The following is a 26,286-nucleotide window of genomic DNA, read 5'->3' on the forward strand; positions in this document are numbered from 1 at the left end:
CCCTAAGATGGAAGGCAGGGGTGGCTGCCGTGGGAACGACTGCCTGTCAGAGGCTGGCTTAGCGGAAGGTGCGGAGAGGGACTGCAGGCGCAGAGAATCCATTCTTCAGGTTTCTCTTTGAAATCCCCTCCAGGTAAATGCGTCCTGTTGTTTCTGCAGCCGTGGCTGCGCTTCCCAAAGTGGAGCAAAGTTCAACTCTTAAGGGCAGTAACAATAGAATAGTCTTTGGCTGGTGCGTGGGGTGGCCTCTTCATCCATCTTCCGTGCAGAAGTGTGAAGTGGAAATTAACTGTTTAGAGATTAGTGTTTTCAGAAATTTACAGCAGCCATTATTCAACGTGTTTAATTAATATTTTCTGGGACAGTGTATGGAGACCAGCAGAATTAGCAAATGTTGTTCTGATGAAAGCCCAGATGTAATTAGTTTTGACTAGTATATATTTTTCCTAGCTGGAAGGAGATTTTTAGCTCATTTAACCAGTTACTTATTGGGGACAGTGGAAACTGAACTGATGTTTTTGTAGGTCTGTAGGATGCACAGAGGGGGAAATTTTAAATGAGTACAACCTTTGATACTGAGTTCTTTTCAGAAAAAAAAAGGAGATTTTTTTTTCCAAATCAGTTTTCTGAGTTCATAAGTAATAATGAAGCTTCCTGGAGCCCTGAGTGTCTATTGTCAACAGTGGCACAGATTTCTTATATAATTCTGGGACTACCACGCTGGAGCATGGGTGTTTCAAAATTCAGTTCAAGATGCTTCTGGGGGAAGTCACTGATGAGGAGTCCTTTCCTGTCTTAAGGATTCCTAGCCTCCTTAGAGGGAAAGGTTTGCATTTTAACTGACCTAATTATTTAGTTTGTTTTTAAAGTCAAACTTCAGACCATGATCTTTTAGCTGTATTTCTGTAGTTTCATGGATATTTTGGAGCATGGCATGCTTTCATTTTGATTTTTTTTTTTTAAAAAGCTCTCCCCAAGTGTTGCTATACTTTAGAAATGACAGCGAATGTGTGACAGAAAATACAACTTTTGGGGGAGGTGGGTGGGTATCATTTGTTCTGCTTCAAAAAGTATGCCTTTGTAAAAATGAAAGCCACAAATACCTTCAGTGAGTCCAAGCCTCAGGTGTGACAAAGTGGGAGCAGGCTTGTTTGTCCCTGGTAGGTAGAACTTGTCTCTGATCATTTTCCTGGTCAAATTGCAAGTTTCTGAATATTCACATTAAGATGTATTTTTTGGCATAATAGGAAAATTCTCAATTTTTCTCCCAATGTATATGTACATACAAATGTTTTTTTTCCTATTGCATTTTTAAAATTAGCTAGTAAGCTAGAATGAGGGAAAAAATAAACTCATGTTTTAAATGTCTAGCCCAAAGTAATGAATACCCAAGAGTTCTCGTTTTCATGAACTCCTATCTAGAGGGAGGCTGCACTGTGCTCCCTTCTCCCATGCCTGTCTCCTTTCGGAGTTGAGGCCATCTCTGTGCGTAAAATAACTCTTTTGTTTTCTGGTTATAACTTTCTTGGAGCAGACATCAGCCTTTCTTTTTTAACCTCTGCTTGGCCGTTTAGAAGCAGGGAAGCCCTTGAATGTCACTTACCCACGAGGCTTCCTTTGTGCCTGGTTGCCTCTCACAGGTGAGGTCCATTTTTTTTTTAAGGGCAACAATTATGTCACAGGAGTTTCCACTGGAGGGAGTTACTTTTGCCACTTACAGTCCTGTCAGTTCTCAAGGCCCCTTGCAGTTGATCAGGGCTTGATCTAAAGACAATGAAATGTCCCCGAGAGCTGTAAATGTGTCCATGTGAGCCAGCCTGAAAATGTGATCTTTAAAGGAGACTTTTTATTTTTATATTTGTTTTCAACTTTTTCTCTGAGGTTGCAAATCAACTTTGGGAGAGATTATGACCTTCCATAGCTAAATCATGTAATTCATCCATGAGATTCCAAATGTCAGGTGGCTACCTTTGCCGCTCTGTGGGCAGTGGTCTCACTGGGGGGGATCTGCACCTCAGTGCCACATGTGCTGCCCATAGGGCTCCCACTGCTTATGAACAGGAAAAAAAATGTCAACAGTTTTCTTCCAAAATGTCACTTGACCTTATTTCCTTTAAAATTCTGTGCTTGTGATGTGTTTTAACACAGTAAAGAGAATGTGCTGAACCCTCCCATGGTTTTTTAAAGTGTAAAACATGTATATTTTTAAGGTTGCTGGGGTAAAAGTGTTGTGTGTAGGCTATAATATTTGAGTCGTTGGGTTAATACGTGCATCATGTAAACCTGTCTTAGATGTATGTGTGTACTCATTAATATAGTTGTGAGAACTTTGTGACTCTATACGGTATGCTGTCTGCTACTTAAATGAAGTCCAACGGTTTAGGCGGCACACTCCCTCAAATTGCCTTGAGAAAATCACCCCAATTGAGCATTTGCTTCAGATGTTTTCAGGTGCAGTGTCAAGCCTGGAACTCTAAATCAAACAACTCAGGGATGAATAATTTATTGGGGAGGGGGGTGCTTCTTTTAGTACATCGGCAAGGATTTTCATTGTAGGATTTCCACCTCCAACATGGCCTTGAGTAGCACCTCAGCCATTGTCTAAACTGAACCGTAGTGTGTTCTAAGCTGCACTCACACAGAGTGTCTTGACAAAAGTCAGCACCACTCCTCAGTTCTGGGGGGCTCCTACATCCCTGAATCCTGTAGGCAGGGGACAATTCTCGGAGGCTGACTTTAAATTTGGTGCTGTATCCTCTCCCTGGTCCACACATTCCCCTAGCCTGTGCCATCTGAGCAGAAGCTGAACGCACAGGGCACTGTCGCCATGAAACAATGCTAGCCAGACTGGTGGTGGAAATAATCCAGTCTGCAGGGCACCCCATAGAGAGCCATCAAACCGAGTCTGCTCTGGAGCTGTCTATGAGAGTGTGAACATTCAGAAATCAATGCTGCATCTGCTGGTGGACCCTCCGGTTCCCTGAAACCCCCACCTGCCTAATGCATCTGGGCAAGAGCTTTCAGAAGCCAGCTTCCTTCAGGATAAATTTAATACGTCTTGAGGGCCAGGCGCAAGCAAATTGATTCTATCTCTGCAGCAGGAACACTCATAAACATCTGTAAGGATACAGATCCTCAGCGACTCCAGGATGAGAGGATGCTATTTTGTGAAATATTCTAAGCCTACTCCCTTCATACCTCATGCCAGCATGGCATTTTTTAATTAGGAAGTTGATTAAAAAGGGCATGGCAGACCAGGGTGTATGGTCCTTTGGCATTAATCCAGCTGTTTGTTGATGGGATGGTGGAAGGCGTTGCTCATTACCCATTTCAAGAAAGGGAGAATCGGAATTGTTACAGGGCAGAGGGGTGGTAAGAACGGGGCAACCCTGCGCTGTGTGCTGAAGGCAGTTGGTTGTGGCTTCCTCTGTGCTAAGCTTTCCTGCAGCAGACTTGCCGGCTTCCTCCATGACCCAGGTCACGTGTGCTTTGCAGATACCTGGGAACACCGGGCAGCTCTGTGTATTACACTGAGGAATTCTGGGCTTCTGGCTTTCCGGCAGTCAATAGGAAAAGTCATAATTGTTTGCGCTTTCTGGATGGACATCTCTTTTGGCCACATTTCCCGTAGGCTGCCATCAGCAGTGGCAGCTCTTCTAATCTCTATGGTGCAGCACTGTTAACCTCAATAGTAACTGGTTTTGTTTTGGCTGTTTTTTTTTTTTTTCTTTCTCTTAAAGGGAATTCTTTTCTTTACAGGATCTTTTTAGAGCTTGAAGTATATTATCACAGGAATAAAATTTTATGCCTACTTGTAGTGTTCCCATGGCTAATGTGGTGTGAATAAGTACCCTGTTATGAATTTAACCCTGTCCATTCTTCTCATTGTTCGAACACTTCCTGAGATCAAGTGTGCCTAAGAAAGTAGAAACAGATTGGCAGCTAAGACAGACACTGGGACCCCCAAGCTGAGGGAGGGACCCTGGGGCTTTCACATGACCTCTTGAGGGAGCTGCTCAAGGCTCAAGACAGGGGACACAGGGAGATGTCTTCACTCCAGTGGGACTGATCAGCTGATTGGCAGCCAGCCTGTCTTTTGTTCTCTTCCCCTCTGAAACTCCATGCAAGTTTGCTAATTATTTTTAGATTCTGTGTTTTAGGAAAGTTCAGTGATAGATCACTAGCAATCAGCAGCCGTGATGGGCAGCCTTCTCAACTGCAGCCTCTTCTCCTAGCAGCATAACATAGTTAGCACTGAAGATAAAGAGTATAGCTTCTTAAAGTCAGTTTCTTCCTCCACTCTTATTCCACTGGTGGAATATCTATGCAATGAGGATACCTTAAGCTCCTATTGTGTACAGAGCCAAGAGAGAGAGAAAGAGAGAAACATCCTGTAGGTAGTCAGGGCCTAAGTATCTGTCTGTCTGTCCTACTGTATGCAGAGCCAAGAAGAGAGAAACATCCTGCATGTAGTCAGGATCTAAGTATCTGTCTGTCTGCCTAGATGTGATGCTAATCCCTGCAGGGCAACCTTTCCATGAATAGATTTGGAAATAGATTTTTGCTCTTCTGACCTAAGTAGAGTGGTCTGAATCCCTTATTTCCTCTTCCAGGGTGGTGAATACTCTGGTGGTCTTCCTGAACGTTACCATAATTTCATAGCATTGTGTAACTGTATTTCTCTATTAATTACATATTGGAGTGTACCTCCTTCTCATAAGAGCTAGAAATAAAAGTCCAGCTTTTTTTTTGTGGGTTCTGGATAGCTGGTCTACTTTCCCATAGTTCCACTCACATGGGACACAGAGTCAAGGTGACAAGCCTTTTCTTATTTGAGAATATGAGACAGTAAACAGAATGGTGTTTTGAAGAAAGAATATTGGTAAATGTCAGATGTCTGCTTCTCAGTTTCTGGACTCTTCAAAGCTGTGGGTATCAGGGATAAACAACAACATCTTTGGGTGGGGTGGGGTTAAAGCCTCTATTGCTAATTGAGGCCCAGTCTTCCAGCAGACAGACAGATCTCTGGGCTATCCACCATCCATGCTGGATGTACAGTATGAGCTGTCCTGCCACTGTGCAGCCAGCTGAAGAGCCATTGGCTACAGAAGCCTCTGGCAGCAGGAGGAGGAGAATTCAAATGAGAAGCTGGTGAGGCATTTAGACACTCTGTCAGGAGCTGCCTCCTTACCATCTAGCAGACTCCACTGAACAAACCTGTAGGCTCAGGGTTAAAATTCTGCCATTAAATCCTCTAACAGACAAGTGTGGTTCTGGTTAGATTTTTATTTTCTCTTGGAGTATGGAAAAATAAGTGGTACAGGCATCTGAAAGCTCCATGTCTTTTCTTAAGGATGCAGATTGCATAAAGTAAGAGATTTGGGTAGCTGCTGGCTGCTCATATACAAAACAGAAATCCTAACCATGTGCTTAGTTAGATTCTAGTCTCATTTTTCTTGTCCTTTGTCTTTCATGGGATGTTTGACTCTAAATTAAAATTCATAAAATTCCCCATTGAGCTTCCCAGTGCCCTTTTCCATGATTCTGAGAGAAGTCATGGAGGTCTTGCCGCCCGAATATTCTTTGACTAATTTGTTGTTACTGGGATATTGTTAACTCCAAAACAACCCTTCTCCCTCAGAGACCCACAGAGCACGCCAAGCTGTGTCATGTCAGTGCCCCAGGGACACCTTGGCACACCTGTTTACAAACGGGCTGGGCCACCTGTTCCTTCAGCTTCAGAGTTAATGATCAGAGAAGGGTCTGATCATCAGGATCATGTGAGTGGTAGCTATCCATTGTGAGATAGGTCACTTCTAACACACAGTGTCAATAGATGTCTAGTCAATTTTGAGTAAGTTAGAAAAGATACTCAACTTGTAATCATCGAGTGAATTACAAACATCAGCGATCTGGAGAGTAGATGTGGAATGTGTGTCAGAAATGGTGCAGCCAATAAAAATCTGATCATTTCATAATTTGCATTTTTTTTTAAAAAAAAAGGGACAGATGCAGATGAAAGTTTCCTTTTGCTATAGAGGTATTGCTGAGGTGGAGGCTGCTTGGACCATGAGCACTAGAAAATAGCAGCATCAATAGATATGTTAACATGAGAGGGGAAATTTTCATGGGGTCCCATCCCTAGACAAAGAACTAGAGCAGCTCATGGCTGCCCAGGGAGGGAGAATTAGTCTCTCCCAGGAATGAGCCCCCTTATTGATTGTCCAATGCAGAGTAGTCAGCCCCGAAACCACATACACGCAAGTAACATAAACAGACTCAGAAGGTTGTATTTATTTATTTGTGCGTACACGTACATATGAATGTGACAATAATAAAGAAAAGGAGGCTGTCACTTTAAGGGGGAGGTGAGTGAAGGGCTAGAGGAAGGAAGGGAAAGGGAAAAGGGATGTAATTGTATTTTAATTAAAAGTGTATTTTTTTTTTAAACAAGGGTCTGTTAAACAGTAAAACAAACGAAAATATCCCTGCAGGCTGCACAGGTCTGCCTGTCTCCAGGGCTACTTGTCTTCCACTTCCTCTTGTGACTAGGAAACGTGGAGTTGGGGCCACATGCTGTCATCAATTCTGTGCTTCTGCCTTTGACTATTAGTCCTAGTTGTTTCTGCCCCTAGGCTTTGTTTACCAAAGGGCACGTAGTTAAATATTTTCCCTTTACTGAATTCTCTGGTCCTTACCAAGAGTCAGAGCATTACCCATGCCTGGCTGGATTCAATCAACTGAACTGTGTGTGCACTGAAAGTTTCCAGCTAATTCTTCACTATATGGAAAATGACCCGTCAATCTCATTCCTTATTTTTCTCCGAGCTTCCACCGGAAGGCATTTTCATTAAGGACCAAACAGGTAGCCATCCTTTCTAGGTTTTATTTGGTTCTGTGTTCCTTTTACTTTCAAAGTGAAATTTCCATCTGTAGTTCACTTTGGCATGACCCGGAGCCCATTTGGAAGGTGCAGGCTAGAAGGCAGTGTGTTGTCCTCTGGCTTCCCACAAGACTTGGGGGTGACTTTGAGCACATCAGCCCAGGAGTCATCTCTTTGTGTATTGTTTCAAAGGAGGGAATGGAGGCCACCACTTCCCATATCCCTTTCCAAAATCCCCACTTCTGGAAGGAAAGCAGGGGCCTGGGGCACTCCTACCAGAAACTCTTGCTAGTGATGGTCCAGCGCAGCCTCACAGAGGCTAGGGAAATGACATGGCATTCATACAACCTTTTGCTCATACAGGAAAAAGAAATCACCTCATGAAACTCACATGTGCCTGAGCATTAACTTTCTCTTATGTTCTTTCCTTTGTTAATTTTATCTGTTGTATGCCTGTGACTTGCAATAAAGTCACACATTTGACAAACATTCCTTTATGGCAAACTGTAGGTGGACAGATCTTCTGACAGCAATCACAGGCACACACACTGATGGCTATGGGGGTCACCTCTTGGTTTTTCTCAGCTCTATCACTCCCTTGGGTCTTTCTTCTCATAAAGCAGGCAAATAAAGTGATTGACTTGGACTTAACGAAGCAGCCCACCACCTTTTTGGCTTACCCTTCCTTCCAGAGGCAGCATTTAGGGTAGGCATGGGTTAAATGGGGACACATTTTTAGTAACTAAAATCTATTACACAATCCCTGATTCTGATAGCCTAGACTAGGTAGCACATACATCACACACACACACACACACACACACACACACACACACGACAAGCAAGAACCTGTGGGTTCAAATAGACACCACTGTTTATCACTGCAGCCAATGTCATGTTCAGCAGCACCTCATGTGGGCCATGGTATATCTACAGGGTACCCCAGTGAAACATAGGGCACATTGCCTGTAGTGGGGAAGGACATAGCATAAGGGAATCAGGCCCCAGACAAGGTAGAAAGTCCACACATTACCCCTGACCATGACTAGGGTAATGGAACCTCTCCAGGACACTGGTACTGGTGGCTTTTTAAATAAATAAAGCTGAAGTAAAGAGTGGGTGGGGGAAAGTGAGCACAGCTAGGTATGGGGCAAAGGCCTTGGTACTACTAGTTAGAAGTTGCTGTATGTTTCACAATGCATGAAGAAAGGAGTTTGAATGTTTCTGTCAGGAAGAGGGGTTTGACATCAGAGGACCAGCTCCGATGTGAACTAACTCTTCACAGTGAACACCTGCCCATCAATGTCTGATGCTACCCCTAATGTATGGGTATGTTTATGCATCAGTTTTAAATGGGAGAAATGTTAAGGATACACGTTCAGTTTAACAAAACCATCCTACCTTTCAAAAAGCCAAAATGTGGCACAGAAAACTGCCCTCTGCATATTGGGAAATAAATCTCATACTAGAAGTGTTGAGAAGGTTCAACAAGAGTGTTGTTGATAAGGTCCATACAGGAGGGGAGGGGAGGAAAGCCTAAACACTCTCAGAATTTACTCTTCTTTTGAGATGAGAGAGCAAGGATAACATTTGCTGGCCATAAAGATGTGCCTAAGATAGGAGTTTTCTACTTGTGTTTAAAGTGGGGCCAACTAGGATCAGAAGCCCAGTGCTGCTGAGTGACAAGGATCCACACTCTGTGACTCAAGTCCGAGCCAGGCCATAGTATAGTAAGAAGCTAATGAAAGGGGATGCTCAGGAAGTCAGCTATGAAGAAAAAGAATACAGTCAGAATGTCCTTGCCAAGTCCATCACACCAAAGTCTCCCTGGGTATTAGGCAAAGGCTGCAAGAATCCTCAGGACTACCGAATTCTGTCAGATTCACAATCATACAACTCTAGGCATACTGGCTACCTGCTTCCTTTCTAAAAGTCTTCAAAAGTGCTGTAAATTCTACCTAAACACATGACAACCTTATTGCCTGTTAACTACATAGTTAACTGAATGATTAAATCTTAATCTTGCAGTCTTCCTGAGTAGGTTCCATTTTTGAAGATTTTTTTTTATTTTCATTTAATGTGTGTGTGTGAATATCTGCATGTATGTATGCACCGCAAGCTTGCCCAGTACTTGTGGAGGCCAGATGAGGGCATTAAATCCTCTGGACCTGGAGATGAGATGGTTGTGAGCCACCATGCAGGTGCTGAAAGTTGATCCTGGGTTCTCTCAGAGAGCAACAAATCTGCTTGACTGCTGAGCCATGTTTCCAACAGCTGAGCCATCTCTCCACCCCCTGAGCTGAAAATTTTAAGAAAATAATGGAAATGGGGGTGAGGAGACAGATCAGTCAGTCAAGTACCTGCAAGTGCAGGGACCTGAACTTGGATTCCCCCAGCACTCACGTAATAATCTGAGCATGGTGGCAGGCATCTCAGGCAGAAGAACCCTGGCATGGCTCACCAGTCAGCCATTCTAGTCAATTGGCGAACTCTGGATCTGGTGAGAGACCGTCTCAAAAACTAAGGTGGAAAGCAACTGAGGAAGACAATTGACATCAACTTCTGGCTTCCACATGCCTGCTCACTAATGTGCACACATATCAGCACACACACACACACACACACACACACACACACACACACACACACATTATAAAAATGAAGAAAATAATAGAAATAGGTGCTTTTCTTCTTTGCTCTGCAAAACTCTATGTGCATCTGGGACTTCCTCCCTAGGAGCATGTTAGAAAGATCTGGTTTTTTACAATCCCAATAGCAATAAAAGGGCAGAATCCTAGCATTGCTTGCCTACCAAGGCACAAAGGTAGGTGAGCTGTTCAGTGTGGGTTTCAAAACGGCTCTCAGCTTAGAAAGAGCTCCTGATCTTAAAGTAAGACCAACTTTATACATGGCTTGCAGAATAGTGACTCCACTAGCAACAGTATAAATACACACTTGTTCAATATTTTCAGGGTCGCACCACAGCAGTAATGTGAAGCATCTCCCCACATTCTCCTGACATCTCTCAGTGAAACATCAGGCAGGGTTTCTTCCTTCCTTTTTACACACCCATAACTTCTTAAAAATTATAGTTATTTGGCTAAGCATGGTGGTGCAGGCCTGTCATCCCAGCTACTCTGCTGGGGAGGCTAACCTCAGAGCATCCCATGTTGAGGCCAACTTTGGCAACTTAGCAAGACCTGATCTTAAAATAAAATGTCAGCAAGAAGATGGAGATGTAGCTCCGTGGTGAAATATCTGCCTGACCTGCAGGAGACCCTGGGATCAGTCCCAGTACCACATACAAAAATAAAGGATCTTAATCGTGTTAACAAAGCCTTCTTCAGAAGGTCTGAATTATCTGCTTTCAGATCCTGTTTAATGTAATCGGGCATCAGGCCCTCTGCAGGAGCTCCTAAGTAAGCTCCTGCTATGCACTAGTTCAGTGTGGTCCAGACATATAGGATGGAAGGACGTGCCAGGCTCTTTGTTTTCACATCAGCCAAGATCTCCAGAAAGTGGCGTGCCATGTTTCATAAGCATAGCTTCTGTGTATACATAGTGTGTGTAGGGGGCACATTGGGGGGTGTACACATAATGAATGTGTGTGCATGTGTATGCATTGTCTTCAGGTTCCAAGATCATTGCTGCTCCCTGTTCCTTGGAGCTCAATCCACCTCCAAGTCGAACTTCTTTAGCTTCATTTGTTATTTGCAAAGAGCAGCCACTCATCTACTGGCTGACTCAGCACCAAAGACATGGCCTTTTCTGCATAACCTGTTTTCTTCTTCCTCTTCTTCTCTACCGACTTCTGGCCAGAGCCTCCCCTTATTCCCATGCATTAATGTCCCTCCTTCTTCTACCTATGTGTCCCACACCTTCAGATGAAACGTATGATAGATAGAGAGAGTATGTAGCAAAGAGAGAGAGAGAGAGAGAGAGAGAGAGAGAGAGAGAGAGAGAGAGAGAGAGAGAGAGAGAGAGAATGAGAATGAACTGTGGGCAGTGAAAATTCTCAGTAATCTCTATGTGCCTGCCATAGTCTCACATGAAGGTGTGTGACAGGGACCAGACCCTGAGTGGAAGAATGTGGGAGTGACAGTGACAGGAAGATACACCAACCTTCCAGGTGATTTTGCCCCCTTTACTCCCCACTAGACTTTTCTTTGGACAGCTCCCTTTCCAAACCCAGGCTGCAGGCTCTTCTCCACTGCCCTTCTTAAGATTAGATTGTCCCCTGCCCCCAGAAGCACTGTTGTGTGCACAGATCCTCGGCCCTTGTAACTGACCATTAAGGTTCATACACATTGAAGGAGCTAATGAGAGGTCCTTACTACTATAAGGAAACACATTTGGAATCCAAGCCGCTTGGGCATGTCCATTAACACCTGGAAGCTCAGAGGCAAGCTTCTTCACTGATGGCCCAGGGTGTTGCAGAACTGATTGGGACTGAGTGGAAGATTCGAACTTTCCTGATAAAGTATGGCTGCTTGAAAAGTACTTCACCGTGGGCATCTGTCCATCAAGCCTGATGCAATCAGGGTACAGCACAGGTTTAACTGGACTGCATGAGTCATGTGCCTGGCAGAGGCCTTTCTGTCTCCTTACATGCTCCATGACTCTTTCCTCGGCAATATGCATGTCTAAAAGCCAGTTCTAGTCAAAGAAATGAGACTCTTGAGACCTGGCCTTGTCACCCATCCTGCACAGCACCTGAAGGTTGGCTTACACAAATGCAGTGGAGCATGCTCACTGCTTTCTCCCAAACCCTGGGGTTGTACTTTCTTCAGAGGATGTCACCTGGTGATGTACTTCGTATTAGAAATGCTGGTGTAGGGCTCTCAGCTGAGAAAACCATTGGAGATTGGCTTTACTGTGCATCTCACATCCTGCAACCCCTTTCCACACTAGATAAGGAACACTGGGGAATGTTTATCAGATAAGCCAGAGCAGCAGCCTCATCCAGGGCACAGATGCCTCCCTGTCTAGCGACACCAGCACGGAATTCACAGGTTGGGTACAGATGTGTGTGTCCAGCTCTAGGGGTGCTGCTTTGGGGCAGCTGCTATGGGAGAGCTGCAGCGTGGCTGGCGTCTGCTTCCTTAGGTTATCAGCTTAGATCTGGCATCAGCTTCCCTTTCTGATGCCCTATATGATCTCTTTATCCAAATCTCAAGTTCTTCCGTTTGTCATGAGTAATCTTGAAATTAGATCTTTGTCTGTGAACAGATCCAAAGCCACAGCTGCGACTGTGAGGTGTCAGGAGGGCAGAGAGACCAAATGTCAGCATTTCAGGGCAGAACCCAATATGTACCATGTGTCTGGATGGAGGGAGTAGTAGATGTCTGTGGTTTTTGATTCTGCTATGTTTGTTTTTCTGGCTGGCTGTGTATTCGGGCATTTCTGCTGCAACCCCTCATCTAAACGACTGTGGTGAAACTGTTGCTTAGACAAGATTGTTTTTTTTTGGGGGGGGGGGACAGTGTGTGTAAGGAGAAAACCAGGGAGTGCTGCCCTTTTGTCAAGGAAGTTTTCATACTATATGGGAGAAAGATACTTCTGTGGATGACCCCAGCGCAGTTTGGCATGTGATAAAGGTAGGGAGGACTTGCTAAGAGGGCACTCTGGTTTTCTCAGAGGAGATTTGGCCAGGCAGGGCAGTGATGGGGATCACGTGGAGGTGGTGTTTGCCACAATTCCAGAGAGAAGGGGAGGCAGTCTATAGATAAAGACATGGGAAGAAATCTGATCAGGCAAAGTGGATGCTTCTCTAGGGGTAATTCAGAGAACCTTCTGAGTGAGAAGGCAGTTTCTATACGGAGGAACACCAGAGAGCCACCTGGAGCACAGGTGGAGCAAGTCATCGGGGGTCAGAAGCCACCTTACAACACTCTCTGGTGATGGGCCTATGACTTCACTCTCCTGATAATGGGAAATTACGGAAAGCTTTTGTGTGGCTGAATGACAAGGCCAGAGCTTTTCTCTGGGATAATTAATCTGGCAGCCAGTCAGTGGCTACTTCCTGCCAATTGCCTCTCTAAAATAGCTCTCCCAACTGCTGCACCCCCTCCACCCCTTCCACGCTTTCTTTGGGACTGTCACTTATCCACTCATGCTACCCCATCATACAACTTGCCAATCGTCTGCACCCTGTGGTGTGGGAGATTCCCGGACAGGCTATAGTCAGAGTCTCATGGCTGTACCTCTCTCATCCGTATCAGACAGAGCACCGAGAACCAGATCCCTCTGTACAGGGTCTGCATGCTGGTCCCTCCTATTGTTCCTTCCACTCCTGGATCCTCCTCATTATCCACATCCCGTCAACCTCCCAAGGCTGCATTTCCACAAAGCCCACTCGTCCCTCCCCAGTGGTATCCATCCTCTTTTCCCCTGAGTGTTCACAAGGAAGATTGCCTTGTATTTATAGCTGTGTGTATCCTGGCACTATCTTCCCAGAGACCAGGACACAGTTTACCAGTTCTATGGGTCTGTGTGCCATAGTAGATGGAGACTTGGTTTGTGCTCCTGATTCACTGTATTATAGTGGTGAGACATGCAGGGGACCTCACCTCAGTATCGATGCTGGCACTGAGGTGCGGCTGTTGGTAGCCATCTCACTGTCCCACACTGTCTTCGCTACTTCTCCATTTTGTGCTCATGCACCATGACCAAGGCAACTTGTAGGAGAAAAGGTTTGTTGGGGGCTTACAGTTCCAAATGGCAAGTGCAGGGCCATCATGGTGGGGAGCATGGCAGCAGGCAGGCAGGCATGGCTCTGGAGTAGTAGCCGAGAGCTTAGCTCTTCTCCATAAGCACATGGCAGAAAGAGCTAGCTGAGAATGACGTTGGCTTTTGAAACCTCAAACCTTCCCCCACCTCGTGACACACCTCCTCCAACAAGGCCACACCTACTAACCCATGCAAGCAGCTCTAACAACTGGGCACCAAGTATCCAAACATACGAGCCTCTGGGTATGATTCTCATTCAAATCATAGTCATTTACAACCCTGCTGCTAAGGGATGAAGCTACGTTTTCCTCTCAGCGGAGAACTTCCTGTGTTGGCTTCCATTCCACTGTGCACCCTGGTATTTAGAAATAGGCACGGTGTCTCCTTGGGGGGAGTCACCGTAAGTCACAATGCACAGACTGCCTGCTTTATTTTAGATTGTGAAGATTATGTTAGATTTTCACCACTGTGACAAAATACCCAAGGAGTCCGTCTAAGCAAGGAAAGGTTTATTCTGTCACATGGCTTCCCAGGTGTCAGTCTGTGGCCGGCTCCATTGCTTTTAGGTTTGTGGTAGAGCAGAGACACTTGGCAGAAGGTGATAGTGGATCCCATCTGCTTACTTCCTGCCAGCCAGTTAGCAAAATGAGTGACAGGAAGGGACCAAAGACAAGATACACCCTTCAGAGGTCCACCACTCCCCAGTGACCTACTTTCTTTAAGCAGGCTCCATCCCACAACAGTCCATTCAGTCATGGATCTATGGATGGACCCACTGATGAGGTCATCTTCCTCATCATCCAACCACCTGATCAAAACTTCAATACATGAGCCTTGGGGCCATTCTTACTGAAACCATAACAGCCTCAAACTTCCTGTGCGTGATGTCCCATATAGGGAGCCCCAGACTTCTGCACATCTTCTCTCCTTTATCTACTGTGAGAGATGTGTGTTCTACCTCGTCTGACCCTTTGATACCACTCAGAAGATAAATACTTACATGTCTGCCTTGGGAAACCAACTTCCCCCAACACACACACACACACACACACACACACACACACACACACACAGAGAGAGAGAGAGAGAGAGAGAGAGAGAGAGAGAGACAGAGACAGAGACAGAGACAGAGACAGAGACAGAGACAGAGACAGAGAGGGGGGGACCTCGGGCAGAAGCACAGCAATTAATATTAAAGAACTATAGAAGGGGGAGGTCATCTCTGTCCTCAGCATTTCATCTGACCAGGACCAAAACTAGACTATGGGAGAGACACAGAACTCAGATGACCCAGACCCAGGGTCAGGCAGAAAAACTATGAAGCTTTGCAGGCCTCCCTGCTCCAGAGCCAGGCTTGGGGTCACACAGAGAAAGAAACCTCAAGTCTTCTTGCTCCAGATTCAGTATTGTCACCTTTGGGAATATGAGAAGAACCTCCTTGAACTTGAAGTAGAGTATGGTGAATCCACTATCCAGAAACAGCCATCAGCTTGACATGTTGTGGCTGGGATATAGCTCAGTGTAGAGTGGTTGTACAATAACGCTAGGCCTGGATTCCATCCCCCACCCTAGACTGGCATTTCCACTTGTCTTTCCTGCCACAGAGGTTCTGAGAGCACAGCCTGAGTGATGCACCTGTCTCTGAGGCATAAAGAATATCTCCTATTTTGTGATATTTTTTAAACTAAAAGCTGCTCCAATAATTGCAATAGTGGGGCTGAGCTGGATTAAAGTTTTTCTGGGAAATAGATCTTCAGATATCTATATCTGGAAAATAGATCCTTCATATCTGTGTATTTAAACCAACAGTTGCTTTGAAGGATTCATTTCGGCTATTGTATGTAAACGGAGTAAGCTTCTTAGCGGGACAGTGAAGTACACAGAGTGGGGACTTCTTCAGCTTCTTGCCTCAAATGCTTCTGGGGAATCCAATCCATGGTGTCCTTCTCGCCTTGGCTGACTCTGCTAAAAGGGGATGGATTTAGACAGGTGTGCAGAGAATTTTGAGACAGAGATATGCAACCCTCAAAGTCAATTTCTCTTCACTTCCAAGGTAGGCCCAAACTTCGAAAGCCACAGAATAAGCTTTGTGGGAGGTGGTATGTGGTTCTACTGAGAAAGTGTGTGCAGTCTGGGTTTCTTCATTAGCATCGTATAAAACCGAGCATGGTGGAACACGCCTGTAACCATAGCACTCCAGAGATAGGGGTGGGAGAGTCAGAAGTTCAAGGTCATCTCCAGCCACATACAGCCTAGATTACACAAGACCCTGTTTCAGAAAACCAAAAACCATTTTTTTATTCAATTCCCAGCATACTTCAGGTTACACTGACCACATCAACTCTGTGATGTGTTTAACATCCTCAGAGACCAACCATTTCCTCCAAATGTCATACCTGTGGTTTCAGACCCTGAACTGGAGGGAACTGTAAGTGTTGACCAGCCCCAGCCCACTGTTTGTCTCTGTAAATAAAGTTTTATTGGGGCATTGCCATACCGTCCATTTGCGTACTGTTGTTCAGGTCATGGGATGAATGTGCCCAGGCTTTTTGGTCAGCAGTGATAGAATCATAGATACAGCCCACTCCCTGGACCTCAGTCATCAGGAGTGAGCTGGAACAAGGTGAACAGCTGTGGGGGAGGGGGAAGGACAGTAGCACAGAGGTTATGCTGAAATCAAGGGGAGAGGATGTAGAGGATTCAGTGTAGAAAGTGCAGTGAGACATCGGAGTGGGTGAGTCTGGGCACAGGGGACTGCTGGTGTTGTTCTCCTGGGAGTGTGACCAACCTTAGGATTCCCTCTCTTCCCATTCCAGTAGCAGGCCTCCTCAGTCCGGCTCTCTAGTTGTCTAGTCCCCGATCTCTCGGGCTGCTGAACTTGACCACATCCCTCTGGAGCACAGTGTCATGACAGGTACACTCACCTCCACGATATGGATTCTCTTGTCTTCATACCTGCAATGGAGCTATCCTAGATTACGCTGCTCTCAGACTTCAAGAGTCCACGTGGTCCATGCTCTTCTCATTCGGGTGTGATGGCAGCTCCTTATTCACATGGCCATCAGACCCAGTACGGCTATAGCACAGGTTTTCTGTCTCACATCTTCTTTGTTATCACCTCTCAGTAACTCCAATTCAAATATTTGTTCTGGAATAAAACACTCGTCAAGAGATAAGAACTGTGGCATCTTTGCCTCCTGTTGCTAGGGTGACTGGGCAAGCCAGGCCATGGGGATGCAGCAGGTTGAGTGATGCTGTCCTTGGTGTCCACCGATACTTGACGAACATTGGCTCTTGGAAGAGAATATAGTCTTTTACACACTGCTGTAGGAACAAGGTAGCAGCTACCACTTTTATTGTCAGTGGCTTCTGTTACCATCACAGTCTAGACCTGTGTCAGTTCTGGCTTGTGGCTGTTGCTAGGAGAATTGGTGGCCTCCTGGTAGCCTCTTATGGGTACATGACTTCTAGGGAGGTTATCATCCAGGATAGCTCGATGAGTGCTGTCTTTGTGTGCTGTGTTTTCCCTCACCTGAGTGCATCTCTTCAGCTGAGATAAGGTAGAGTCAGGCACTGAAGTCTCCCTTTCCAGTCTGCATCTGACTGAGAGTTGTGATTCTCTTCAGGAACTGGCATCATCTAATTTTCAATATTTGAGGATGTTGTTCCCTGTGAAGGGTAGCACTAGAGGGTGCTCTTGTGGATGAAGGGAGAATGGAAAGTAAGAAAGTCCAGGTGATCCATGAGAAAAAAAAAAAAAAGGCTTTCTAGCTTAGGTGAGCTGTGCCATAATCAGACCATCCTGGGATTAAGCTGAAGTTGTGGTTTGTGGGATGAGATATCACAGGACTTCTTTCTGATACAAAAGAAGTTCTGAAAACTCTAGTACTGAAGATGGTCATTTGTGATGTTGTTATATTGTTTGTAACATGTGCCTGAGAGTGAGCCTGGTTACCCATGTAATAGCAGATACCCAGGAAATGTAAGTTGAATGACATACTGAATGGATGGAAATAAAGGGATTTAGTTCAGACGATGACTGAGGGACCTTGCAAGCAACCCTGAGCAGTCAACAGACTCCTCGAGGACTTGGTTCATCTGTCAGATCATGCTTAAATTTTACCATGTCTGCAATCTAATTTTCAATCTTGATTTCAGCAAAGTTTTAGGTGAGACAAAGATTCCATTTCAATTCTTTAACAGTTCAAGCATTCAATCCGTTTTCTACTTTCTTTTCAGTCCCAGTCACTTGAACACATAGAGCTGTTGCTCTTTCCAGGATGGAAAGAACTCATTGTTCATTGTGAGCAGACACCAGCCACGGGGATGTGCATATATCAGCATATTTAGTGGCAGGCACAGTCTCTGCAATTTGACATCTCAGTCAAGTTTGTCTTGAAGTCTGGCAGCCCCTCCTCCTCCTCATTTCTAAGGAACGTGGTCCCACACTTCCAAGCTCACTGCGCATAAATACCCAGATTCACAGTGGAGAACAGACAGCATCATTTCTGTGCAGATTTTATCTATTGGTCCAAAACATTCCGAATATTTAGACAACAGTTACTGGCTGATTGGTTAGCTAATTCCTTTTTTTTATCCTTACCTTTGGGTTTCCAGTTTGGCTACCTGCTTGCAGGATGACTTTCTCCTTCACTGTGTCATGTCTATGTTTCTGACTTGTGGAGAGAATGCTGTACAGTCTGTTTCTTTTCCATGTAGGAATGTTCTGCACTGCTAGTGATGCTCATTTATGCTGACACAGCAACCAAGGAAGGTAGTGTTATCCCATGTGGACATACACTTTGGAGAACAAAGAGGAACCCATGTACATGTACTCATGCCTCATTCATAGAAGATCAAAGTACACCTTCTCTATAATTGTATCAGTAGGATTTAACTTAGTGCCTGGTACAGGTTCAAATGCTTTTGCTTGGACATCACTTAGATCTCTGTGATGTTTCCTTACCTCCAGTTAAGAAAAACTCTTAGAATGGTTTATATAGCCTTCCAATCTTGTTTTATTCTTCATCAAAAAAAAAAAAAACAAAACAAAAAACAAACAAGTACTGAGAGCAATGTGTCATGCGGTACCTGGTAAAGCTCAAGTATGAGATGAAGACTTAATAAATAATAAAGTGATGAAAAATTAATCTGTCCACCCATGTATGTGACATGGGATATCCAGGAGACCAAAGGGTAATTTCCAACATGTCTGCATCAAATGCAGTTTCTTTACAGCAAGGAAAAAATGAAAGCAGGGGAAAAGAAGGAAGGAAGGAAGGGAGGGAGGGAGGGAGGGAAGAAGGGAGAAAGGAAGGAAAGTAGAGGCAGACAGAGAGACCAGTAGACAAAGAAAAGAGGGAAGTCAGTAAGAAGAAAAGACAAGGAGGTGCAAATGGTCCAGGGCCAGGCTTGTCTCACAGAACCCAGCTGATGGATGTGACGCAGCCTCGAGTTCCTCTCTGAGTAGAAAGAGAAGAATGGCATGCCTAGGTCCCTGTGGGTGGGATATATATCCAAGAACAGCCAATAAGAAGGGCACAGTCAGCTCTGCTGTACCAGAGGACATACATCAGTCCTGGTCCTGATGGTCCCTAGAGCCTACAGGGGTTAGAGAACCTGGGCCTTCTTTGTATGCAGGTCAAGGCAAGTTTGAAACCGGTGACATCGGAGAGAGGAACCCATCCCATGCTGCCAGACATTGAGCAAAATCCTTTAAAACTCACCATACTAAGAAATTTAATACTTTACTACTATTTGGAAGGATCCGTTTTATTTATAATATATTGTTCAAACTGAGAGGATGTGGCTACATTCTCTCTCTCTCTCTCTCTCTCTCTCTCACACACACACACACACACACACACACACACACACACACATACACACAGAGGAAGGTATGTTCTTCATTCACGAGAAATGAAGAGAAAGATCTTGTAACATTTACCCTACATTGGACTTCAGCAAGATCTGTCTGTGGACAATTTCATATTACCTAAAATTGATTATACAAGCCTGAAAATTAGCTGTTAAGAATAACACTCCTCTGAGGTCCAGTAACTGTTCAAGAAACAAAATATGGTCCACACTTCCACATGCCTTGTAGACACATATTTGAACATCTCCAGGTTAGAACAAATGCTTTGACTTTCCATAACTTCTAAGTAGTTGTTATACAGAGGACAAATACTTCCATATGAGTATTTTGAATTTCTGATTTGTACAAATCTTGTTTTGCTGTGTCCCCTGATCTAACCGCATGCTGCCTGTCTTGGCATCTCACTTCCTAATGGTAAACTGACTTCAGGCCAGGTTAAACAACTTGGGAATCATGCCAAAGGCATTGCTGTACCAAATAACATTACCCCAACCCACCCCTACTTTTCTCTAAAGTTAATTAAAAGGACAAAGTACATCAGTAAGCAAGTGAAAAAAAAATCTAGAGCCAAAACATAGGAATCTGACAAGCTAAGATTGTAATGACATTGGGTTGTGATTGGGGTTGGATGTTTAAAAAAAATAATCACCTGGAAAGGAAATATCCTATAGCTTCCGTGTTCAGGAATCCCCTACTGTCAGTTTTAAGGGATATGTTGATCAGTTCTAAATAAAGCTGAGGAAAACTAGATGATTAGCAACTTGAGATTTTTGAACTTCCAACTTCACTGATGATGGTTGCCTCACTTGAAGGAAGCCCAAACAGTGTGTTGGTTGGTGAACAAGGGAAGGGGGCCTGCAGAGGGGATGAAAGCTGTGTTCTGAGTCTGTGCACCGCAGCGAAACAGCAGACCTCACTCCCCAAACAGACCCAGTGCCCCGCACCCTCTATGCACACGGAGGCTCAAGATCCTGACTATGACACAGTCACTTGGCAATCACAGGTGAGGCTTCCCTCTCCAATTGCTCCAGCTGAGCTCAAGGCTTGCTCCCACAGGGACCCGCCCACAGGAACCCTTTGTGAATCACTGAGCAGAGGCATGATTTGGGGAGACTGTGGGCATGTCTGCGCCAAGCAGTGCCAGGACTTCCCACAGTCAGTGGCTGTTTTACCTCAGTAAAATTCTTGGTGCCCCTGTGGGGAAGAATGCACTGCTCCTGAACAAGCCATGGCCCTTTGCAGTGGACTCGGGATAACTGATGCCTGAGTGAGATGGTGACTGCCCCAAATCTCTTGCAAGTGCTGAGAAAGCTCTGTGTCCTATGAAAATCTATGTTTAGGTTTCATAATGGTGAGGCTGGTGTAGGAAAGCCTCCCCTACACTTTTGCTTCCTTGGGCATGGTCCCCTTCTTGTGTTGTCCCATAATTAAGGCCATCACAGTATTTAAGGTGTTTCTTTTTAAAATACAGAATCTGATTTATATCCTTGAGAATTTACTTTGTTATAAAAGCTTATAAAGCCTCATACCATCATAACCTTCTCCTCTATGGCAGCTGACAAAGGCAGTTCTTAAATGGAAGCATGCCTTGTTCTCAAAGATTATTCTAATAGATGTGTACCAGACGACTACAGCTACTTGGGCTTTATGAAATGATTTTGCATGGAGTTGTTTATCGCCTAGGTCTCATGTCACTATTTCTAGAGGAGGGATACCTTTAGCTGTGGATTCAAAGTCTGTCTTGGTTCCTCTCATTTCATTGACTTAGCAGATGGTTACTGAAAAGCTGTGTGTGCACCATTGCTTGGGAAATGTTGTCTCTGGTTTTGTTGTGACCCAAATTCTGACCTCACTTGTATTCAGTCCATAGGCTTGGTGATTAGGATGAATACTTGGGAGCATGTTAAGGACAGCCTGTGGGCCTTTGCTGTTCTGTGCTTCCCTGTGGAGTTAGCCCCAACAGCTCTAGCTCTACTTTCTTCTCACATCTTATCCCACCGAGTGGTGTAGACATTGGGATTGAGGTGGATAGGGGTAAGAAGGAAGGGCACACAAATGCTTTGTAAGCACCACTCTGGAGATGAGGAGGGAGCCCTGAGATGTTATGCTTTACCCAAACCCAGGGATCCTTTTCTTTGCTTAGAAGACTCCTAAAGACAGCCACATTCTTTTTAGCCTCTCTCCCTCCCTCCTGGGAAACCACTCATATGGTAGCAGGAAGGAGGAAGGGGGCGGTAGTTCCTGCTACGCAAGACAACACATTTGTTCTTCCTTGAGCAATCCCTGGAACCTTCTGGAGCTGAGGCATTGGAGTGTTCTGAGTGGTGTGCAGCTGCTGGCTGGGTGGAGGGAATGCCTGTGCTGAAGGTTAGGGATTTGAAAACCTGTCTGGAGGAAATTAGTTCAGATGCTTTGGTTGTCTGCAGAAGGCACTGCGTGTATGAGATTACCATGGTGACTATGGCAGTGGGGTCAGTGTCCTGAGTGCAGCCCAGCTCCCCACTTGGTACCTGGAAGTGTCTTATCTTGGAGCACATGTGAAGGGGTATCCAGGGTCCCCACTCTGGGTACCGCCTCTGACTAAATTGATAGTTATATTGCCTTTCCCCTGAGATGCCACTAGGCTGTTAACATTCCTGCCCACACCGGGTCGGGTATGAGGATACTCTGGCATTGCCCAACCCGCCAGTAGAGAGGCAAAACCTCTCTAATGCTGCTGAGTGTGGAGTTTCCTCTGAACAAAGCAGCCACAAGCTGTGTTCCACTGAAGGAGCTCCCCAGGATATCCACAGCACCATAGGCAGCAGCAGCAACACAAGCAATGTGCCTCCTTGTGTCTCTGGTACCCAAGACCTGATCAGTGACTACATCCAGCAAAGCTCCTCACTCTCACTCTGTATCCCCCTTTCCTGATGAGCTCATGACATTAGCCAGACAGTGCTTCTTGAAAGAGGAAAACACGTACAACCCATTGCAGACAAACATCTTAATACCAGTCACAAAGATATTTCCTTTTAATTTCTTGGGGGGAAAAAAGGGGGTGGGAGAGCCTCAAAATGGAAATAGCTGTTAACATGAATTTCATTCCTTCTTTTAAAATGAATCTAAAACCCTCAGAGTGGGACCAATGAGCAGGTGACGAGTTTCCCCATTTGTTTTGAGTGGGTACTCCCAGGATGTCAGGTCCCCTGAGCCCCAGAAGTCTGGACAGCGGAGCCTCCAGACCCTGACCACTCGGGGTGCCCCCCCGGCTGTGACTTAGCTGTAGGCCTCCAAAGCGGGAACAATCTTTACTGCATTTTCTGTCTCCTGTTGGATTTTTGCACACCTTGCTCAGTTCCTAAATTTCTTGGCTCAGGGTATTTGAGTTTCCACCCATTGACAGTAAAATAGCTAATGGGACAGAGTCTTTTTGTGCTTCCCCTCTCTCTTCATTAGAGGACAGTTTCCTTCCCCCTTGATGCTAAATAGGATGCGCCAAGAGCTAATGATGAAAGACATCATCTAGCTTGGTTGTCTCACAGCATGCAACTTATCAAGTTACAAAATGCAGTTCTCGGCCCAGTGGTGGTGGTGCATGCCTTTAATCTCAGTACTCTGGAGGCAGAGGGAAGCAGATCTCTGATTTAGAGGTCAGCCTGGTCTACAGAGCGAGTTTCAGGGCAGCCAGGGCTATACAAAGAAACCCTGTCTTGAAAAACCAAACAAACCAACAAACAAAAATGCATTTCCCAGAGTGCCTTGGGATTCTTGGTATGCCGCCATTGCTCCTGCAGTATGAACCAAAGCCTGCTGTCTAAAGCATGCTTTTCTTCTCTCACCTGAGAGCACTGCTCCTGCCCAGCCCTACCTAGCCCTTCTCCTTCCTGAGCTAATCTGTGGCTACCTCAGAGCCCTCAGATATTCTGATGAATGAAGAGGTACCAGGCCTTCACTTGGCGCTGCATCAGGAGGCCATGCCCAGGGGAGGGTATTGCTCTCATTGTACCCTATTAAGTTCTAGTGCCTTCATAGATTGCTCCTCTATTTGTAAAGTTTGCTTCTTCAGGGCTGAGATATATGATATGATATGATATGATATGATATGATATGATATGATATGATATGATATGATATGATGATATGATTGATGTGATATGATGATACCATAGGTCCCATGATAACCAGCATAATGCTATGTGTGCGTATGCTAAGGTTTTCAACAAGGACTTTGCAACTGACTTGTTTACAAGGCAAATGATGCCCTAAGGCCTGGCAGCATCATTATACCTCTGTTCATGTTTCCTTGTGACTTGGATGTTGTCACCCTTGCTGATAAGAAGAGATATGGTGATAAAATATGAAAGCATATTTAAGCCAGTTTTGTTCTCATTTGTAACACAGAGATAGTCCTGTTTGGAAGATTGTCTCCTTCCCTTTCCTCTTCTCTATCCCTGGTTTACTGTCTTGAGCTGAGGTTTGCAAGGAGGCTTCCTGACCACAGCGGAACTGATGAAGGAAGCATGGTATCAAGTTAGACTTCTGGATGAAGTTTATTTTGCTCCAGTCAAAATTCAGAGGCTCTTGCTTCTTGCCAACTGGCTTCCCCCATTCTTTCTAAATTGAAGCCTGTCTAAAATATTCAACAAGGACAACCGGGCTGTTACTGAGTGAGTTTGAGAACATGATAGGAGTTCATGTAATCCCTGGACATGCTTGGATAATAACGAACTTCAGAAGCAGAGTCACATGACCGAAACAGCAGCTGCCTTGTTTTAGCATCTGTCCCCAGTATGTCTCTTCTGTCTCTGGGAGAGTTCCCAGTCTCCTCACCCATCCTGGCCTGAGAGTGACACTGACTGTATATTTTACACTGGAAATGCAGATACCCAACAGAATGAAGCTTGGTTTCCTCCCTTCCCCTCTTTCTCCACCTATGTTTATCTCATGCTCTTTGAAGATTTGATCCCCGGCAGAGATGATGGGTAGTCCTCAGCTCCCAAGGCTGACAGCTCTGGGTAGAAATGACCTCAGCATGCTGTGATTCTTAGACTCAAACCATAAGAAGCTTAAGTTCCATCTAATAACCTTGTCTTATACTTTCCCCTCTGAGTTTATGCATTAAAAGACAAAAGAAATTGTCTGACATAAGGTGAGCCAGGAGGAGGCATTGTGGCCAGTTGGGCACCTGTGGGCTGGTCTTCTTGCCTGCCCCCAGGCTGAGTACAGGGGCATCCATGGACTCTCAAGAGGGTTGGGTTAGCCTCAGGGTTGAGGCTGGCTCTGCCACAGCTGAAAAAAATAAAAGCATCTTCTCAATATTGGTGCGCTTTGTTCCTGCATGCCTTTAACTCCGTCCTTTGTCTAAGAAGCCTGAGCCATGTGAAGGTAGCAATGCTTATATCCAGCTCTCTTGGCCCTCTCATTTCTGCATATTGGAATGACAGTGCATGTCATCGCTTAGAATCCGTGGGCATGTCAGAAGTGAAAGCTCATTTCTCTGACAGCCGGGCTCCAGGGGCACTGCTCTGAAGTCTTTAACTCTCTTTCTTTTCTGAGATCTCTTGGTGAGCAGCCCCTAAAAACACACATGGGTATTGTTTTGGCCCCTTGTCCTTATTCTTCTTACCCCCTTCCGATCATGAGATGCCACAGCTGCCACAGAAAGCATGGGGCAAGGCCTATTGCATCTAATCTCAGCCACAATTCTGTAGCTGCACCACTGAGCAGGCCTTGTATCCTCTGCACCCACTGTTTCTGGGTAACTTCTCAGCTGTGAATCTGGCTCCTGGGGTCTTGATTTCCCCCCAGGCAGCCTTAAGCTTTTCCTGAGAGCAGGCTTTGCAAATGTTCTCATGGAGAACAAGATTCAGTAACAATGATATACCCCTGGTTCCTTCCCTTCTCTTCTTTTACATCCACATTGGTCTCTCAAGTGCTTGGATGACAGGTGTGAGCTGCCATGTCAGGCTGAAAACAGATTTTGTGGTTATTGGAATGCAGGAATACTTGATACGTTCATTATTAATGTAAGCGTGTTCTTCTGGGACGCAATTACGCACAAAGCTTTATAAGGTAGTGCCTTCAGCTGCAAGCCCCTTCTCCACACCACTCTGCAGGGATTTCCTGCCGGAGGTCAGCAGCAGAGCCTTCACTTGTCTGGACACACTGGCTCCTTGCTTGCTTTCTACTCAGCTCCCTGCTTCTCACTCTTCCCCAACAGGGGGAAGCAGAGAGCAAGGCAGTAGGGCAGGATGGGCCAGGTCAACAAGGACAGGGCCTCTCACTCCTCCACATAGGGCACCAGCACCCGCACAAAGGACTCGGGCTTGCTTGGGTGCTGGGTATTAACTCTGCAGTTTTACACATTTTGGGAGGTGCTCCCCAAATGCAGACAATTCCTTATAGTGATGATGAGAATGATTTTGGATACCTGGGGTGCAGGCCACTGCTCCTAGGCAGGAGTTGACACCAGGACCACAAAAAAAAAAAAAAAAAAAAAAAAAAAAAGATAGTGTGGGAGCATCCCTGGGCAGAAGCCATCCACCTGGTTCTGCTGGTAACCTGCAGCCAAAACTTTCCATAGCAGCACACACACATTCATTCAGCCACACAGACTTCTCCCATCAAAAGAGAAGGGCTTTCTCCCATTCAATACATTAGCAAATAATACCACCCTTTGGTTTGCATTCTCTGTCTGCAGTGAGCTTCTTTAGGACAAAGTCTTCCACCTTCTGGGCTGAGCGCTCACCTCTCAGCAACTACCATCACCTACTCTGACTCTTTACAAGAACAAGCTGGTGCTGGCTTAAGTCCT

The 26,286-nt window shown here is 45.3% G+C and overlaps 1 protein-coding gene across 18 annotated transcripts in view; it reads left to right on the forward strand.

The window, feature by feature from the left end:
- The window catches only part of Myt1l (myelin transcription factor 1 like), a 409,971-nt gene that overhangs the window by 6,535 nt on the left and 377,150 nt on the right, over nt 1–26,286 (forward strand). For 2 of the 18 annotated variants that reach the window (XM_076559624.1, XM_076559628.1), the window contains exon 1: nt 22–133. The exons of the other annotated variants lie outside the window; for them this stretch is intronic. The gene's annotated coding sequence lies outside the window, so the exon portion shown is untranslated. Of the gene's footprint in view, nt 1–21; nt 134–26,286 lie in introns of those variants that run through there. 18 annotated transcript variants of the gene reach the window in all.

This window comes from Peromyscus maniculatus, chromosome 22 (assembly GCF_049852395.1).
Source record: "Peromyscus maniculatus bairdii isolate BWxNUB_F1_BW_parent chromosome 22, HU_Pman_BW_mat_3.1, whole genome shotgun sequence".
Taxonomy (NCBI): Eukaryota; Metazoa; Chordata; class Mammalia; order Rodentia; family Cricetidae; genus Peromyscus; species Peromyscus maniculatus.